Below are 20,480 nucleotides of genomic sequence, written 5' to 3'. Positions count from 1 at the left end.
GAAGGATGAAAGATGCTGCCATTCTCCAGCCAAGTCACAGGAAGGATGAAAGATGCAGCCATCCTCCAGCCAAGTCACAGGAAGGATGAAAGATGCTGTCATTCTCCAGCCAAGTCACAGGAAGGATGAAAGATGCTGCCATTCTCCAGCCAAGTCACAGGAAGGATGAAAGATCCTGCCATTCTCCAGCCAAGTCACAGGAAGGATGAAAGATGCTGCCATTCTCCAGCCAAGTCACAGGAAGGATGAAAGATGCTGTCATTCTCCAGCCAAGTCACAGGAAGGATGAAAGATGCAGCCATTCTCCAGCCAAGTCACAGGAAGGATGAAAGATGCTGTCATTCTCCAGCCAAGTCACAGGAAGGATGAAAGATGCTGTCATTCTCCAGCCAAGTCACAGGAAGAATGAAAGATGCTGTCATTCTCCAGCCAAGCCGCTAGAAGGATGAAAGATGCTGTCATTCTCCAGCCAAGCTGCTGGAAGGATCAAAGATGCTGCAGATCTCCCGTCAAGCCACTAGAAGGATGGAAGATGCAGCTTTGAGCTCTCAGCCAAGCCACTGGAAGGATGAAATATGCTGTGTGGATCCCTCAGCCAAGCCACTGGAAGGATGAAATATGCTGTGTGGATCCCTCAGCCAAGCCACAGGAAGGATGAAATATGCTGTGTGGATCCCTCAGCCAAGCAGCTGCAAGTATGAAAGATGCTGCCATTCTCCAGCAATTATTATTTAAACAAAACAAGGAAACCCAGGGCGCAATAAGCTAAGGACCTTGGGTAGGTACTTATTTTCAGGAACAGTGGTCCTTAGACAAGGGAAAGAATATTGAGGGAATGAATATAGACTAAATAGAACTATATTGTTATGAAATGTCCAGCCGAACAGTTTAATATCTTGATAAAAATAATAATCACAAAGAAATAAGACACAGAGTGTGATGGACGTGGGACACCAGCCAATGTCCGACTAACACACTGGAGGGACACAAACAAGGGAGAAAAAATAGTAGGCAAAATCAGGTCATCTGAATATCATGAACCATAAACAGATAATCCACAGTATACACATATGCATGAACAATTTATATCAACTATGCATTTAGTGCATTTAGGTCGACGACGTTTCGAACCATACATAATATTGGTTCATCCTCAGGACAGAAAATGGTTGCCTAAAGAAATCACAATTTCAGTAAAACCCACTATATAGGAGTCAATATGACATACAATAGCAATGGAAAATAAAGGAGAGGGAGACATAAAAAAGAGACATAAAAATGTAAAACATGTCAGTTAATTAGACCCGTATCATAACTATATATGCTGTGCACGACTCATACCATGCCATGGTGTCAGCGGCGGCGGAGTGCAGTGCATGCAGAATATTTGCAGTGAGCTTAGAGTTAAAGGAGCAAGGTGAGTACAGTTAGAGAGGGCGTCACAATTGTGACTCGGACTGGCGATAAAAAAGGTAAATCGTGTCGCTATAGTGAGGGAGATATACAATATAAGTCTATATCTCACACGGCAAGTAAGGGGAGATGGGCTATGGAGAAGTGAGGTGAGTGCAGTTCGAGAGGGCGTCACGATTGTGGCTCGGACAGTCGGTAATAAAGGTGAATCGTGTCGCTATAGTGAGGGAGATATACAGAATCAGTCTATATCTCACACGGCAAGCAAGGGGAGATGGGCTATGGAGGAGTGCAGGGGTGAGGGGCTGTGAGGAATTAATCACAGAATGCAGTAGTACGGGGGCTTACCAAAGGGATTGAGATGACATGGGTTCAGGTTCAGCGCGATATGCTGAATGAAGGAATTTGCTGGGGAAGGAAGAATTAACCGGTTAAAAAACATATTTCAGAACCGTCATAATGACCTCAGGCCAGTTGCTACTGGTGCGGAAAGGACTTACCACGCGGTGAAGACAAGACGAATGACGGGAAAATCTATGATAAAGAGAGGTGACAATGAGCTAAGGTAAACATGACCAGATGGGCAATGAATAACCTGGTGCTCTACTTGATGGGCTTACCAGCGGGAACGATGCCCATGTCCCGAAATCTGTGGGGGGAAAAAAAGGAGATTGTAAAAATAATGAGGGCGAGTACCGAATGCAGGAGTGCAGAAGCACGAGCATGACGTGCAATTGCAGACGCTTACCGAATAGTGCAGGTCCGCAATGGGGGTCCTTGCTCTTGCGTGAGTAAACTTCACGAATCGTGGTCTGCAAAGTGTAACCGCAATGAGGGAACCATTTCTGGTCATGTGAGCACAGATGGCCAATGGGAGCGCGGCAAGACGTGTCGGCCATTTTAGATTGGGCGCCTAATGCATCAAAATGAAAACAGACGAAGGATATATCGGGTGACTCCGGCGGCCCTCTTGGGTGTACTAAGGGCAAAGGGTCCACGATATAATTAAGGCATAGAAGGAAAAAAAGGATCGTGAAATACGAGGTGCCGCATTGCACATACACACGGTGACATATTAAGAAAAAGCAAAACAATATAAAACCAGTTGTCATGATAAAGTGACACTTTTGAATTAATGTAGTACATTGTACTCATGTAGTACAGCTATTTGGTGGGGTATCAATGTCGGGGGAACTACTTTGTCCCCTCTATACAAGAATATCCCCTGATCACCTATGGACAGTTCCTCGCGCACCTCATAAAATTTTCTGAGTGTCGCTCGTAGATGTTTCTTTTCTGGCCATTCATGTAGTAGACATTCTTTGACGTCTCCTAGATCCGGGTCTTCTCCATAGGCTTTGGTCCATTCTTAAACACTTATAACCCTCTCGGGATCCTCTGTGAAAGAAACCAGGACTTTACTCTCGTCCGCACCGCTGGGAGCTTCCTCCATTGCTAAGGCCCTACTGAGATAGTCGGCTACCTTGTTCCTTGCCCCTGGGATGTATTCCATGTCATACCTGTAGTCTAGCAGTTTCAACGTCATCTTAGCAATGCGGGGTGTTGCGCTGGCATGGCCACTTGATGTGAATACCATGACAAGGGGTGTTTGGTCGGTCTTGAGTTTAAACCTTGTGCCCCACAAGAACTGGCTGAACTTTTCCCAATGGCCCACACTGTAGCAAGCAACTCCTTCTCTATTGCACTGAATTTCTGTTCAGTAGGAGATAGGGACCTGGACGCGAAGTAGAGCGTCGCCATTTCTCCTTCCTTGCTTTCATGCATAAGGACTGCTCCCAGGCCTTTTTCACTGGCATCTGTCGTCAGTACTGACCGGCGACCGCCCCGGGGATCATATCCTTGGAGGGGTACGGCCTTGCTGATGTCTTCTTTTATTGTGTTGAAGTCCTTTTGTGCCTCTTCTGTCCATGCAAATGAAATTTTGTCCCTTATGAGCTGCCTCAGGTGGTGCGGCTTGGTGGCAAAGTGTTGCACGAATTTGCTGTAGTATTCAGCCATCCCCAAGAAGGACCTCACCTCTTCTTTGTTCTTTGGTGCAGGGGCTTCACATATAGCCTTTATGTTGGCTTGTTTGGATGTGATGCCTTGTTCTCCGATCTCATGACCCAGATAGGTGACGGATGTCATCCCGAACCAGCATTTTTCCCATTCCGCCACAAGGCCATTGCCTTCTAGGACCCGGAGCACCTTGTCCAACTTCTTGTCGTGATCCTGTTGATCTTTGCCTATCACTAATATGTCATCTTGGAAGTACTGCACTCCTTCAATGTCCTTAAACAATCTATGCATCAGTTTTGGGAATACCGCGGCTGCTGATGCTAGTCCGAAGGGCATGCGGCGGAACTAATAGCATCCGGAGGGTGTTATAAACGATGTCAGCTTCCAGCTCGTGGGGTGCAGTGCTATCTGGTGATACGCCGAGGTGAGAGATAGTGGAGAACCACTTTATCCCCTTTGTTCTCGCTAGCATCTCTTCTATTCTTGGCAGTGGGAATTTCTCCACGATGATGCACTTGTTTAACTCGCGTCGATCTACACAGAGACGGACTTTGCCATTGGGCTTAATGGCCACCACCAGGGGCGCCAGCCACTCGGAGCAATTTATTGGTTCAATGATTCCATTCTCTTCCAATCTTTGCAACTCCTGTTGCACTGCCTCCCTGACCGCAATGGGTTTGTTCCTGACTTTGTGCGAGACCGGTGTGGTGAACTTCACTAGTTTGCCTACCGTTCCTCCGAACACCTTGGGGAATTCACTTTTTATCCTCTCGAAGTTTGGCGGGCTCTCTGAGTTTGTCATTAGTACCTGCGTGTCTCCTCCTGGGTCCAATTGTATTCCCAAGTCTCCTCCATCCATCCACCCAAGGACCGACGGGCCCTTCTCTGCTACGTACAACTTGCACTCAGGCCTTTAAACTCAAATTTCAAGACTCGGTATCCAACCATCGGAATAGGCTCCCCTGTTTAAGTGACTGCCCTAATGTCCGGAGGTTCCAGTCCCGATCCTAGACTGGGTTTAAAACTTTTGCTCCATGCAGTCCTTTGGACAATAGTGTACGGGGAGCCCGAGTCCGTTACCATTTTAATCGGTATTCCTCCAATTACTATGTCGCACTGTGGTTTCCTGGAGCGTTTGCAGTTAATACCTAGTACTTGGTCCACGACACACAGTACGTTGTCGTCTTAGTCCTGTTCTCTCTCTTCTTCCTCGTCCGGTTCATGTGCCACATATTTAACCGTCGGTTTCCTTGTCTTGTGGTGACATACTTTTTCATAGTGTCCTACTATCCCACAGTACATGCACTTCGCTCGGAATGCCGGACAGCGTTTGTCGTGTGCCGCATGGGATTGGCTTCCACACCAGTAGCACGTGTTCGTACTTTCTTTGTCCTGCCTTCTCTGCTGTGGAGGCTTCCCTGTCCACCTGTTTGGCGCCTTTTCTCCTGTGGCCGTGGCTTTGCTTCTCTCTGTCGGTTCTGCATCATCAACCTTATTAACCATGGGCCTCGAGCGGATTCTCTTTTTGCTGCCTCAGCACACCTTTTTTAACAGTTTTGCTTTTTTCACCATGGCAATCACTTCCTTAAGCGTCACGTCTCCATTCACTGATAGCTTGTCTTGGACGGTCTTGTTCGTCATGTGCATGACTATTTGATCCTTTATAAATTCATCGTGCAGGCACCAAATTTGCATGTGATTGCCAGTTTCCTCAGCGCGGCTACGTAGTCGTCTATCGATTTGCCCGGCTCCTGCTTTCTCTGCCGGAAATTGTATCTATCTATGGACGTGCACACTGCGGGCCGATAATGGTTGTTTAAATCCTCTATCGCATGACGGAATACATCATCGTCTGCCGCTTGCCTGGGGGTGGGCACAAGGTTCTGGAAAACCCTAATCTCTTCTGGGCCCAAGTTATGTAGTAGTATTCTCCTCTTCCTCTTGCTGGGGAAGGTTTCTCCATTCTCGTCTTCCAGGGATTCTATGTAATTCATGAACTACTCTCTACAGTCCTCCCACTTCATTACAGGCTCTCCCGGTTTCGGTAAGAACGGGATCGGCGTTGTGAGTGATGACGCTTGTGCACTCATTACGGCGCGTCTTTCTGGCTCTATTCCTTGTCCCCTCGGGCTGCCTGGTGCACTTGCACTCTCCCCTTGCATCTGGGTCGGTTGTGGCCCTCCGGCGCCCCCTTCTCCATGTCGCCCTGACTCCGCCAGAGCCTTAGGCGTGTTTTGGGCACTCGTGACCTGCCGTTGTCTTCTGGTATAGTATCTACCCCTTCTGTCTCCTCCTTGCCCTTAAGAAGGTGGGGTCTCTGTGGGAATGGCTCCTTGCCCCACCGCTGTGGCCCACTGCTCTCCGTACCTGGCAAGTTTCTGCTCTTCCTGGTTGCCTACAGTTCTGGGTGCTGTCCCCTGCCACGTTCTCCTGCTGTTCCTATGTCACCTCTCCTTCCTGCTCCACGTGGTGACTCCTCATGTTTGGTGGGCCCGATGCCTTTGTATCTGTAGGCTTCCTTCCGTGCCCCCTTCTTTTTTTTTTCTCAGATCCCGTTCTCGTTGCCACTGTAACGTTGCTATCTTGCCCCCCAATGAAGTCACTGAGTCAGGAGAGAGGGTTGCATCTTGTACGTTTATTTCTCTCAGCAGGAGAGCGCCGGGCGTCTGGTACTCTCCGAGTTTCGCTCGTGAATGCCATCCAAGATGACCGCCGTGCGCTGCATCATCACGCAGCGCGCGGCAACTAGAGCGCGATACTACATTCTCGGCTAGGGATGGGCAGAAGGAAGATGATGTGTTGTGAGGTGACCATCCTGCTGTTTACCGAGGTTAGGAACCGCAGCAATGAGGTTTGAAACGCTATATAGAGATACCGTTTACATTATTATGTTTGGGGGTTCTGGACAAGGTGGGTGGCTAGTGACAGGATGCTGTGCTGTGATGTCCTATTACTCACACCAGTGCAGTTGAAGCGCTATGTAAAATAGGTTTATATTGCTGAGGCCTCTCGTATGGTTGACCTGTGGGCACCGAAAGGAGGGTTCTCTGAAATGTGCTATTGTTTACAGCGGTTAGAAACCAGAGAAGTGCGGTTGAAGTCCTACATAAAAATAGGATGTTGTTCTCATTGCTGAAAGCTGACGGGCTGAATTAACCGGTTCCCAAGTCTTGTGCTGCTGCTGCTTCTCCCACCAGCTGTAGGCTAGTGCTGCGCCTTTAGCTCTGGGCGCACAGTAAGGCTCGATCAAGGGAAGGAAATGAGCGTTTCTCTCTGGAGCCACGAAGAACTCATAACAAGTACTGGTTAAGAGTGCTATTGTAATTGTTGTGTGACAGTACCAGCGCTTCCCGGGGACTGCAGTGTGGGAGAGAGGCGGAGGGAGTTGTGTGTGCGTGAGCTGCGAGTGAAAGCGCATTTAATTGTCCGATGGCAGGAACTGATCGGGGAGGGGTGGAGCGAAGCGTGCTCTTGTGCGCGTAATCGCAAGCTGGTGGCCAAGCTAGCAGCACTTTTAAAACCTGCTTACAAAATGTCTCCCAGAGCGGCTCATGCGATGACTCAGCGAGACCTAAAAAGAACATGAATAAAGGTTTTTAAAAAACACTACCTCTGCCCAGGGGCGTAGGAGACACAAAATTTCTGGGGGGGACAGGGACAACCTTGTGGTCTTTCAAGTGAGCCTATAGAAATCGCCGGTTGCATGACTCCGTACGCCCGTTTATACAATCAGATAGTATTAAAGTGAAACATGGAGAAAGGCAGGCATGTAGTCACAGTTTGTAAGTATGCTTTATTGTTATTTGTATTCACAAAGTAATTAGACAAATGTGGAAAAATCATGTATATGTTTTTATAGAGCTACTCATAGTTCACTCAGTTCTGTGATCTGCAAGGTACACGTTCTTTGAAGCAGTCACATTAAACCTCCGCACTACTTTACGATGAGCCAACATTTCCACTAGATAAGATTTAGAACTCTTATTAGTAGAAACATTAATCACCAGAGTTATCTTGAAATTTTTATTGTTGCCTGAAAACTGCCTGATGCACAAAGAAGTTCATTTACTTCTAAACCAAAAATTATTTTTAAACACAGCGCCACCACCAAAGTCATCGCCAGGTGCGGCCGTACCGGTTGCACCGCCTTAAAGCCAGTCCTGCTCACAGCAATGGGGTAGGACAAGCATTTACAGAAGTGGGGTCAGAGCTAACCTCATAGCCATTAACGGAGGAAACAGATCTATGTAAGTGGTAGAGTGTAATACTCCCCCCAAATTGCAGCAAGCAAAATGATTTAACAGATTTCTTGTACATGATTTAAGGGAGAGTAGACTTCAACTACGGAGAATTGTTAAAAAAATTTGGGATCAAATTTCGAAAATGCAGCAGACCCTTAGGGGGCATTCATGAAATATTCCAGTACTTTCATGGTGCCCCTTGGAAGCCTGGCTTTTCCTATGAGTAAATCTGATTTTTTAAAATGTACTAAGTCAGAAATAACTTCCACAAAATCAAGATCCTAATTTTTCATGGGTGAATCGCTTAGGCCAATGACTACATTCCATGTGTCAGTGCCAGAATGTTACCATGGATACTGGAGCCACAGTCATGGGTACCTTTAAAAATTCCCTCCAGTATACAAGAGTCCGAATTTTGCCATTGACAACCCATTCATAAAATGAGTCCTGGAATGAGTACTGGAAATCGTATGACAAGAGTTACCTCAAATATCAGTTCCAACATTTTGCTTTGGATCCAGCCCATATGCTAAGAATTATGTGCATCATATCAGGACCTTCAGCCAGGTGTGGTGGTGGGTGTTCTGTGTCCCTGCTGCTGGGTATGAATGGGTTATCAGCTTTCTCAGTTAGACAGTTTGAGACCCCACAGCCACTGATGGTGCCTTCATAGAAGCATGTCAAGGCCTGCAGATGGCCATAGCTAACTCCTCCCATCCATATGCTGTTAGTGCCCATCTCTATAAGGCAAGAATAACCTCCAGTACGCCAGACCAGCACCACACTTGTATGCATAACAAACATACACTCACACACACATTCTCACAATTTCTCTTGCACTCTTTCGTACGTATTTACTCCGTGTCCCTCACACACACACTGCCACTCACACTTCAATTAGTACATTTGCTTTTGTGTTAGAAAAGCTTGCCCTGCTTTTTCTGCTTTACCTGCCTAGCCTTTTAGGGAAACTTTATAAAAACAGATTCTCTATATGTTATTCAAAATAATAATATATTTCCTTGACAATGTTTGTTACAAGTATGATGTGAATGAAAAATGCACTTCTTAAAATAGCTGTGCTGGGCTTATGTTTGGTTTCACGAATTGATCATGCAGTTTCAGAATCGGAAATTAATTAATCCACACTCTGGTATCACAACATCTAGCTGACCTTATGAAATGCTTGACTTCTTCAGCATCTATGGATTTCATCAAGTAACACTTTACATTTTAGGGTTTTTGAGACACAACTTGCAATGTAAGAAATAAAACTGCATGTCTCAAGGTGAAGCATTGTTGTGAATGGAAAACCAGGAATGGCTGAAGCTGTCATATGTTTTTCAGTCCAGCACCATACACTAAAGCCTCCGCCCTAGTCTCCCTCCTCGTGCCATCCCACATTCTCAGTCCACTCTCCCCTCTTGCCCCAGCCCCATTGTTGCAGATGGAATTAAGTAGGCATCTAGTACTACCGAAAGAGCAGGTATTCTGTGGGTGCCTTTGTAGAAATGTGTTGATTCATGAGAGTTGTGTATTTTTTATATGTGCAGAGTAAGAGGTGTGCTCATGTAAGTGCTGGATGATGGTGAATAGTGTGAGTGAATACAGCATGAGTGGTGCGAGTGTAGGGTGAAAAATGTGTCAATGTGAGTGTTAGGTGAGCTGCGTGAATGCAGTGTGAGAGGAGGGTGCAGGTTGAGCGGCAAGAGTGAAGGGTGATTAGTGAGAGTGACTGGTGAGTGCATGGTGAGAGGAGTTAGTGCAGAGTGAGTGGTGTGTTCCTATGAGTCTGGCACACTATTGTCCCAGTGTGCAGGCAGGATGTACCGGTGTCTGTATGAATGCAGACTGAGAGGTGTGTCTGCGTGAGTGCAGGGTGAGAGGAGGAAGTGCAGGATAACTGGTGTGACTCCTGGGTGTGTGCTGTACTTGTTTATGTGATATGAGTACGAGTACAGGGTGAGTGTTGTGCCCATGTGAATGAAAATGTGCTTGAAGATGTGAGTGAAGGGCAAGCTGCATGAGCGACAGGAGTGCCTATGTGAGTGCACAGTGAGCGATGAGACAGAAGGAGAGTTGGGTGAGAGGAGTGACTGCAGGGTGAGTGATTTGACATATGAGTTTTGGTGCAGGTGAAAGTCCAGAGTGTGAGAAATTAATGCATGGTGAGAAATGTGCTTGCTTGAGTGAGACTGCTAAGTGAGCAGTGAGGTGAGTAAAGTGGCACATGAGTGCAGTGTCAGTGGTGTGCGTATGTAAGTGCAGGGTGAAAAGCGTGAGTGTATGGTAATTGGTGTGAGTGCAGTGTGATCACTGAGTTCAGGGTGAGCGGTGTGCTTATGTGACTACTGGGTAAGTGGAGGGAGAACGGCATGAGTTCATGGCAAGGGGCATAAGTGCAGTGTGGTCGCTGTGAGTGCAGGGTGAGCAGTGTGTTTGTGTGAGCGTGGGTAAGAGAAGGATGAAAGGTGTGAGTGTAGGGTAACACGTGAGTTCAGTATGATGGCTGTGAGTGTAGGTTGAGCAGTGAAAGTGACAAGTGAGTGGAGTGTCATGTGCGTGCAGTGTGATCAATGTGCTCATGTGTGTGTAGCATAGCAGGAGGGTGAATTGCGTGAGTGCATGATGAGCAGTGTGATCGCTGTGAGTGCAGGGCGAGCATGAAAGTGAAGGGTGAGTGATGAGAATGAGGAGTGAGGTGTCTGAATGCAGGATGTGTACCCAAACACCCAGAGTAACTTATCCTTGTATTGATGTGTGTATGCACAGTATAGAGCCTGGCCACAGACTGAAGCCTTTTGGTTAAAAGTTGTGCTAGTAAAATGATCTTTGAAGTTGTAAATGAATTAAATTCCAGTTACAAAGATGCTATATCTGTGGAATTTTTTTTTCTGTTTCAGGATGATATCCTGGGGCTTTACCTTTCTGTTGGAAACAAAATTAAGAACCAGGTGCTGGGAAGGGAGAGGGGGGAATCAAAGGATGAAATTGCTTTGTGAGTGCTTAGCCGTCACAAACACTCCTGCTACTGGGTACGTTGCCGGGGGAACCAGTGTCTCAAAATTTCACCACACTGAGTGGGAGTGCTGATATCTCCATTGACTGCAGCATGCTGCTGACAGTTCTTCCTGTCTATGGTCCTTGCAGTTTTCCTTTTCTGGATAACGTCTCATTTGTACAAGTACACCTACAGAACCCCTCCCTGTCAGTCATTCAACACTTTCCTTCAAAATTGGCTCAATAAAGTTTCTCTCCTTGCAGCAGAACTTTTCACATCTCTGTTCCCAGCACCTGGTGAAGTGGAGTTGTCAGTCAGACCCCATACCATGGAGCACAATGAGTTTCTCGATCTCCAGTTGTGAGGTACCTCGGATTCTGGTTCCAGAGAAAGCCTGGCACATTGGCTAGTAGTTTCTGTCCCGTACTTATAGCAAGTCGGCAGACAAACTCAGCTCTGTGACCTGTTTCAGACAGTCCTCGCTGTTGGTGTATTCCTTAAAGCCATAGCCTTTGCCTCAGTGCCAGCAGGAAGTTAGGCTTATGTTGTCCAGTCAGAGGAGACCCAAAACTAAGTCACAAAATATGGAGAGGCTTCTCCATTCAATTTCCTTCATCTTTCTGTGGGGAACACCATCAGGAAATAATGGAGCTAGAGGGGGCAAAGGGTTACCTAACACTACAAAAGGACCTTCGTCTCCTTCATTCCGATCCTTAGAGTCTGGTCCACCACAAACGATATCAGTAATGCATTGGAGGAGCCTCGCAATTCATAATGGTGTCTGGGCTCTTTCCAACCACTACTTTATGCACTTCACCAGAACAGGATATCAAAATGGATTCCTGAGTGACCACGGCCTCATATCGCATTTAATCTACACACACATCCTACTTGACACACATGAGTTACACACTCATAAGTCATCCATGTCTTAGGTCCCAGCATCCAAAGACATTTTTGAGGGTTACCTTCACAGGGGGGAACGGCCACATCTAATAGAGGAACCCCCCTAAATCTCAGCACATCATTAGCAAAACACCATCAGTTGCACACAATCCTTCATCTGGATGTTGTCATGCTGACTGCCTCACTGCTTTTATTGTTTAATGGCTTCAAGCATCCTCTAGCATACCTGTTGCCCCATTGGCTGTCTGGAGGCACTTCAGAACACAATTCCTGAATTTCAATTGGTGATCACAGTATGAATCGTCCTAGTAGGTGCTCCTTGATTACTGCTGAAACTCTACATTTACTATGGATCTTGTAATCACTCAGCAGAGTTTGGGATGCCTCTACATCAACTTCATGGACAATGTGTGTTGTAACGGTCATCAACGACATGACAACACAAAAATCTTTTAGAGACACCAAAATGATGGGTCTTATTTTATTAATTGTTAGCAGGCTTAAAATACAGTTTCGATCACATTTGACTGCAAACATCATGTGAACAGTGCTTGAAGTACCAGTGCTAAGTACTAAGTGGGGAGTGCTGCCTTCTTGCGCCATAGAAATTACTAAACGTGTATATCTTATGGAAGCAGCTTCAGGTGTGACCTCCAATCCCTATGCCAGGGGTTCTCTTAACCAGTAGGAGGAATCACAAGGTTCCTTTACAGCATCTTTCCCACTGTCCAGGCACAATAAAGTACTCCTTCTGCCCGTTTCCTCTGCCCTATCTGAGGACCATGCCCTGCTCACCTATGTTCTGTTTGGTTTGCCATCTTTTCCTCTGTTCGCTGTGTCAGGTGGGGGGTGGGACCGTCTCTCCTCTCTGTGCCACAGTCGAGGAGCCTGCATACGACTTCATATGTAGACTGCTGACCTTGCACCCTTTCCCCGGCAATCTCCCCCCATACACTGCCTGCATTGAATCGGAAAAATCATTCACTCTGTTACGCTGAGGTCCACAGAAATAGTCTCTTGGTCTCCCACCTGTTACAGGCACTCGTGTCAGTTCCAGACGCTGTAACCCCTGCTGTAGAAAACTGAAAGCAGAACAGGAGTTCTAGCATCAATTGCAATATGGTCACCGCTGTGGTAAACTAAAAGGTTTCAGGTTCACGTCTGCCCCGCTGTATCCCAGGAAAATCTTTGATCAACAACGTTTTCCCCCTTTGAATTTACAAAAAGCAAGCCTTGCTGGCAACAGATATCAGCTTTATATCACGCGCCGCACATAACTGAAAGTAATCAAACATGAACCAATGAAGTTTATACCTGCACCACAAAATATTTTCTGGTTTTGTAGAACTTTTACAGTGCTCACACATACAATTACACCAACATGACTGAAGTTACAAAACACCAACTTTAACAGAGTTCAGCAATGAGAGAAATTATTCTGATTCTAGCTCATAATATTGCAGAAGGTGTCAAGTTTCTCACGCCCCCCTCATTACGAAGTTTGACACTGATGAGTTGTCCTACAGCATTTCAAATGATTGGGGTATTGCCAGAGGTTCATTAGTCAGGGCATGGACTCCAAGCTTTAAATCCCAGAGAGAATGCCCTTACCGTGGCTAAACGGGATTGTCTATAAGGCACTGAACAGCAACATAAAATGCTGCAGCAGTTTGCATGTGGAAGAGCAGGCGCTTCAACAGTTGAACGCTGATTTTGAGGCTACACAATGATGGTTATGTGATGCATGTGCAACAAAAGCTGGTACATTTGTAAAACAGTTACATTTTGCATTCAATGCTTAGAAATGAATGTCCCCATAGGAAAATATTTATTCGGGTTTAAAAGATTCCAATAAAGCAGCATGTCGTAGCTCTGGGAAACCGACATTAAAGACTAAGGGCCAGATGTAGGTCGGCAAATACCGGTCAGTGACGGCCGATTTTTGCCGTTACCGACTGGTATTTGCAAATGGAGATGTAGGGGCCTTCAAATTTACAGAATCAGTAAATTTACCGATTCGGTAAATCCAGATGTAGGTGGCACTTCAAACAGTGCCACAGGCCAGTACTGATTCGTTATTTACCATGTAATACAATTGCATGGTAAATAACTAATTCCTGTGTACATGCACATCTGTGCATGTACATCTGTGCCATGTGACACACATACATGCCCTAAGGGCATGTATGTGTGCCACGTGGCACACAAGCCAAAAAATCAGGGGTGCAACAGGGTGTCAAACTGAAACCCTGTTCCCCTTGCAAAATCGGTAATTTTACCGAATCGGTATTTACCGATTCAGTAATTGACATTGATTGCTGAATCAATGGCAATTACCGAATCGGTAGATACCGATTCGGTAATTACCGAATCATACAGATTCGGTAAAAATTACCGATTTTTTACCTACATCTGATTTACCGAATCTAGAATACCGAATCAGTAAAATTCGGTATTCTAGAGTCAGTAAATTGGATTTACCTACATCTGGCCCTATATGACAACAAAAAATAAAATTAAGTAATATATTATTAAAGTTCTTTAGCAGACTCTGTAAAGAAGAACACAACAAATGGCCGATTTTTTGGGGGGTCTTTTTTTGGGAAAGGTGAGATGCCTTTTCACTGAATGCATTCTCCCACTGTGGCAGTAAAAACTAAATACAAAGTACAGGAATAGGTTGAGTGGAGACACAAGGGGTACGAACCAGTGAACAAAACAACAACGCCTCCTTAACCAGTTTCAAGCGGGATGTAAATGGTCTTTAAAAGACTTGTGAAAAACTCGGGCACTCTGGAGATAAGACTCCAGACACTGCCCTGCCACAGCAAGTCAAGCAGCCCGGGCTGAGACACAGATGACGGAGGGTGGGGGTGGCTAAATCCCTTTTCGCCCCATCAGGCGTGCAGCCTGATCACAGGTAACTTCAGCAAGTCACAGGTCAAGTATAGCTTATGCAGGGCCATTGTACGAAGCGCTTTCACGCGCTAATGGACCTGCGAATACAGAAAGGAGAGCGAAAAATTATTTGTCTCCTCATCCCCCCCAATCTTGTCCCCCAGGACCCCCCACTCCAAAATCTGGGGGGGATATATCCCCCTCGTCCCCCACACTTCCTACGCCCATGTGTCTTCCTCGACTTCATCACCTGACGCACCTCCCACTGCTTTATAATAATAATAATAATAATGCGATTTATTGAGCGCGAACAGCTACCTCACAAGGAGGTGTCCCGGCGCTGTGAAAGCAGCGGAGCTGCTAAAGATCTGGAAAAAATCTGGAAAACAGGGACACTGTACAACAGTGGGTGCCGTAGTGATTGTGCGCAGGACAATTCACAAAAAAAGAAACTAGTGTGAGGGGCAGTTTGGAAAGTCCGCCATTGGGCTCTGTTCAATTGATAACTTTAATAGCTATTGGTCCAATCTTAATAATGGCACCTTTATATCCTATGGGATAGATGAGTTTTGCACATTTTAGATTGTGGGATAGTCTTAATAATTAATTGTGGTACTGAATCGGCAGTTATTGGCATGTGGGAGTCTCACTGTATTTATTGACCAGCAACAATTGTAATATAAGCATAATTTCCATGAAGTCTACAGCAAGTTGTAGGAATGTTAAGGTTTTTAACATATGTATGACGGAAGGATGATGATTAATGTCATATGTTTCATGGATGTTTTGTAACTTTGGTGGTAAAGAAACTGAATAAAAGATTCTTGATAACTTGTGCCCCCCGTCATGCATTGCTTATGACCTCACATATTTCATAAGTCATGACGTGTTCTAAGACATCATTTACTACATCACTGATGATATCTTAAATTACATCATTGACGACCTCACTGATGACCTCATCCAATGAGTGTGCTAGTTTGTTTTATAGTTTACATATCGGCAGGTAAATACCATAGTACTTTTCTACGTGATTTTGTTCAGCCTGGGTCCAGCTAATGGGTGTAAGTGTGTGGGGTTATTGAATATGTTTGCATCTTTGTATTGAAGAGCAACACTGTATGACGGTGATGATTTGTGTTCACAATGTTCCACGCAAGTTTCTTCGGTACAGCAGAAAAATGTTTTAAAGTGTTTTAATCAGCCTTGAGCTATTAGACAGAATCGTCTCCATTAGACAATGTCTTATTAACATATGACTGTGTGTGATGTTATAAATGATGTCATCAGTGATGTAATATGTGAGATCATATGCAGTGCATGTTGGGGGTGGAAGTCACAGACATATTCACCTAACTATAACATCACTTTAACCTTTGTTTTTTTCAGTGTTCCTTATATATAGATACCTATGTATTATATTTATGTCATTGTAATGTAATGTAATGTTATTCTGTTCTGTGGCATGTTGTTATGGTAAGCCATAATGTGTTATGCAATATTACGTCACACCAGCATGTTGTTCCTCACTATCATAGAGTCATTGAGCACGTGTCCTGATTCGTTTGGTGCCCGGCAATGGACAGGAGGTGACACATGCTTTTGCTGCATAAAACTAACAATACAAACATACACACAGTAGATCCTCACTTTACTCTTGTACTAAAAGCTGTACATGTACAAATCATCAGACACTGGCATTGACCTGCCAGAAAAACAGCACTCACCACAGTCCAGGCAGAACACCACAGATGCCCTCAGGGCAAGAAGCAAGAACACAATGTACCCCAACATTTGAAGATCTGAAAGAGAGGACACACATTGGCAATGTTAGTGAGAATGTCACAGTTTGCACCTGCGTCTTAGCGACTCTCGATTGGTGAAGTCATGGAGTGAATAATTGTGGTTATCATTCATATCAAGGTGCACACTGCTCCTCTCCTGCCTTTGTACAATCCTAGGGACTTGGAAGCATGAGGTGCCAGTGAGTGTGCCAGTGCTGAGTGAGATGAGCCTCACCACTTCGACTCCACGGTTCTTGTCTGCCCATGGACTCTGAGATTTGAGATGGAGCCAAGGACGACATGGATCCTTTGCAGACATGACAAGCACGACTTAGAGGCATACATGCACAGTACACTTACCAAGGCTAAATGACAACTTGGGTGTGTGTAGGAGTAAGGGGTAAGAAGGCGGGTGTTTCCTAGGTTTAAGTTGTGAGGGTATGAGGTAGGCATTAGTTATATGTACATAGATGTTTGTAGGGGTAATTTACTTATAAATATGTTATAATAACAGCTAATACATGTATGATTTGTTAGAATTGCATGATGATTGTGCACTGACGCTTATGGTAGTGAATTCATTATTTTCAGTCGGCTCTCCTCTACACTATTTTTTACTTACGTCACTGTATTTGGGTGTGCATTGTACCTGCTACTAATATCGGTATAGTAGTTATAAATACATGTAATAAAATCATTGTAAACTTATTAATGGAATTATGGGAGGTCAGTATAGTTATTCATATATTACACCCCTAAAAGGTGTGAACGCCCTAAATTAGTTTTGTGAGTAAGTCCAAAAGTGGATTATACTGCCTTTTTGAATGACAACCTCTCTGACCCTGTCTTGGGTGCATCCATTTGTTGAGCATTTAAATTGGAATATAAAGCTGCCTCAGTCTTGCATTATATGACATAAAGACTAATATACTTATACGTAAAGACTGTGTAGACTATTTTCATTAAATACTCAGCCATATAATATGTTGCATAAATGTAGCCCACTCTTCATGCCTAAACTGACCTTAGACTCTTTGTGAATCACACCTAATTTACACACCGGCTCACCATATGCTGGGAAATAATGTTGAGTCTTACCGCTAGCACACCTTGCTCACAGAGTTCAATGTCAGGGACTTAATCTCCTGCTCTCTCCATACACTGCAGTCACCGCTGTCACCACTCCGAGAGGTGAATACAGCAACTCACTTTGCCGGAATCTCCTGCGCTGTCCATTTCTCTGATGTTGCTTAATCGAAGAGGTACATGGACCATACTAAGGGCCAGATGTAGGTAAAAGCAGTTTAGCGAGTCCTTAATAGTGATTTTTAGGGAATCGCTATTAAGGACTCGCAAAATGCTATGTAGGTAGGAATCGCAATAATTTTTGCGATTCCTACACATTGCTTATTTGCAACCCGCAAATTGCAAGTTGCAAATAAGGAATGGCTTCCTATTCATTCCTTTGGGCCAAGAGGCCCATAGGAATGAATGGGAATTGATTTTTTTAAAACTTTTTTTATTGATAACACAAGCAACAGACAATAATTTTAAAAAAATCTATATATACAGACAAAAATACATTTGATCCGTAAATAATGCAACCCGAACATCTGGGTAACTAGTACAGAGAGCAATTCAAAAAAGCATTGAGTAAGCAGAACAAATTCATGTGTCAACTAAAAGACAAACAAAAAGAAAAAGAAAGAAAAAGTAAAAGCAAAGCCCCAGTCAAATCAATTCATATCAGAGCAGGAAAAAAGACTTCCCAGATTCTGTCTATTTCCTTGAGTGCTTTATCGCCCCTTTTCCTAACTAAAGATAATTCCATATCATGTATCTCTTTCACCAGAAACCACCATTCGTTCACATGAGGTGGTTGGTCCGATATCCATGCCCTTGCAATAACCAGTCTTGCACATGATAACAAAATAAAAACAAGATCCCTAAATGGAGCAGTAATAGGTTGCATACCTAGAAGAATCATTTCGGGTAGTAGTGGTGTGTCAATTAATTGTTTCTGTTTCAAAATGTTTTCTAAACTATCCCAAAATGAAAACAAAGCAGGGCATGAAACAATCATATGTTCTAGGTCAGCAGCCTGTAAATGACACTTTGGGCATTTCGTGCAATCATTAAGAGCATTGTTAGAAGACCACTTACAGATTTGTAGCGGAGTATAATAGAGCTGGCAGACGGTCTTATAGGCTTGGAGTTTTAAACTGGATGAGTGAACTAGAGTATCAATATTATTTAAAAATGAAGAAATGTTATTCGAGGAGATGCCGGTCGTAAATGTTAAGGCCCATTTCTGTGCCAGTTTAGGGCAGTCATCTATCTTATATTAACTGAAACATTTATACCCTAGGCTAATCATAGCTTTGCTCTTCCCCCCTCCCCCATACATACAAATCCAAAAATCTGAATCTGAAATCTCTTTAAGCTTTAGTTTAACAATAAGAAAATCACGGATTTGTATGTATTTAAAGTACGCATGCTCAGGTAATTTATATAGTAGCCTAAGTGTTTCAAACTCTAACAAGCCTAATGAGCCATATAGATCGCCCAATTTCATTATGCCTAAATTGGCCCAAATCCTGCACCCTAAATCACTAAAAATGCCTGGTAAACCCGGGTTGTTCCAAAGAGTTAAATTAGGGTGAAAAATCTACATTTTATTCAAAGCCATTATTATATTCCATATACAAATCATGTCTTTGGCGGTCTTAAACCTGACTCTTTTAAAATAGTTCGGGTCATTGGTTCTAGCAAGGAATTGTAAGGAATTGGATCCAAGCATAAATTGGTGAAAATAATAGGGATTGCTGGAGTTAAAGAGACTCTGTAGACGCCCAAAAAAGGAGGCGAGGAAATAAGTTCTAAAATCTGGGAAATTAAGACCGCCCTTGCTGAACGGTAACTTTAAAGTAGAGAGAGCTCTGCGGTTTTCTTTGAAACCCCATATGAAACTGCCTAGAATACCATCAAGTTTTCCAAAAAATAATGTATTAATTTTCAAGGGAATACACCTAAATAAATACAAGAATTTTGGCAGAATGTTCATTTTAATAAGGTTTATTCGCCCAATAAGATTTAGGGGAACCTTATGCCATTTTTAAGAAGAACACTAGTATCCTTTAATAAAGCATCATAATTCAATGCCATAATGCCCCTGATGTTGAATGTCATTTTAATACCTAAATAGGTAGCTGTATGGCATATGCCCGAGACTGGAATCCGTGGTTTATGATTAACTATGATTTGTGTCTAGCTTAGGTTTAATTTGTAGCCCGAGACTGCACCAAAAGCCTCAGCTTCTTTAATGATTCCGACGATGGCTTCTGTCACATCAGTTGTATATATCGCCAAGTTGTCAGCATATGCTGTAATTTTAAGTGAGTTAGCACCAAAGTTAAATGATTTTATATGTTGCTGAGATTGTATAGCATTGATAAATGGCTCCATAGCAAGAGCAAATAAAAGGGGTGATAACGGGCACCCCTGACGAGTTCCTCTTACAATTGGGAGCCTAGAAGACAGCAAATTATCATACCCTATTGTAGCATTTGGACAGTCATAAAGTGCTTGTATTCTCATTAGGAATTGTGTTTTAAAACCAATTTCTTTTAGCCCAAAGATATTCCCACCCCACTCGTTTAAATGCTTTTTCAGCGTCGAGTAGTACCATGCCGAGTGGGGAGGAATTAGTTGCTGCAACATCGAACGCAGTGATGGCCATATTAACGTGCAAAGTTGTGTCTCTGCCTACAGCGAAACCGTGTTGGTGTTGGCTAACTAACTTGGGCATAAGGGGAGACAGTCTTGTAGCAATTAATTTAGCGTATGCTTTAGCATCTGCATTAATCAGAGAAATGGGCCGGTAGGACCCACACTCTGCAGGTGCTTTATTCTTTTTTAAGAAAAAAATAATTTTAGCTGTACTCCAAGAAATCGGAGCCCTACCAGTTACCCCTAGCTGATTAATAACGGAGCAAAGTAGAGGAAGAAGCTCATCGCTACAACTTTTATATATTTCAATCGGGAGTGTATCGTCCCCAGCGGCTTTCCCGGAAGGAAGAGAAAAAATGGCTAATTTTAATTCCGCAAGGCTAAAATCCTTTTCCAATTCTTCCATCGCTTCTGCATCTCTTTCTAATAACCAATTATTTCTAATGTATCTTTGCACAGATTCAATCGGGGGAAGGTACTCGGGAGTGT

The 20,480-nt window shown here is 44.1% G+C and overlaps 1 protein-coding gene across 4 annotated transcripts in view; it reads right to left on the bottom strand.

Annotated features, from left to right (window-relative positions):
- Positions 1-20,480, bottom strand: part of LOC144792835 (uncharacterized) — a 148,290-nt gene that overhangs the window by 103,946 nt on the left and 23,864 nt on the right. For all 4 annotated transcript variants that reach the window (XR_013602630.1, XR_013602629.1, XM_078668032.1 and 1 more), the window contains exon 2: positions 16,206-16,280. The gene's annotated coding sequence lies outside the window, so the exon portion shown is untranslated. The remainder of the gene's footprint in view (positions 1-16,205; positions 16,281-20,480) is intronic.

Source organism: Lissotriton helveticus, chromosome 11, assembly GCF_964261635.1.
Source record: "Lissotriton helveticus chromosome 11, aLisHel1.1, whole genome shotgun sequence".
NCBI lineage: Eukaryota > Metazoa > Chordata > Amphibia > Caudata > Salamandridae > Lissotriton > Lissotriton helveticus.
The sequence above is the reverse complement of the archived record's forward strand: the minus strand, read 5'-3'. Positions and strand labels throughout refer to the sequence as shown.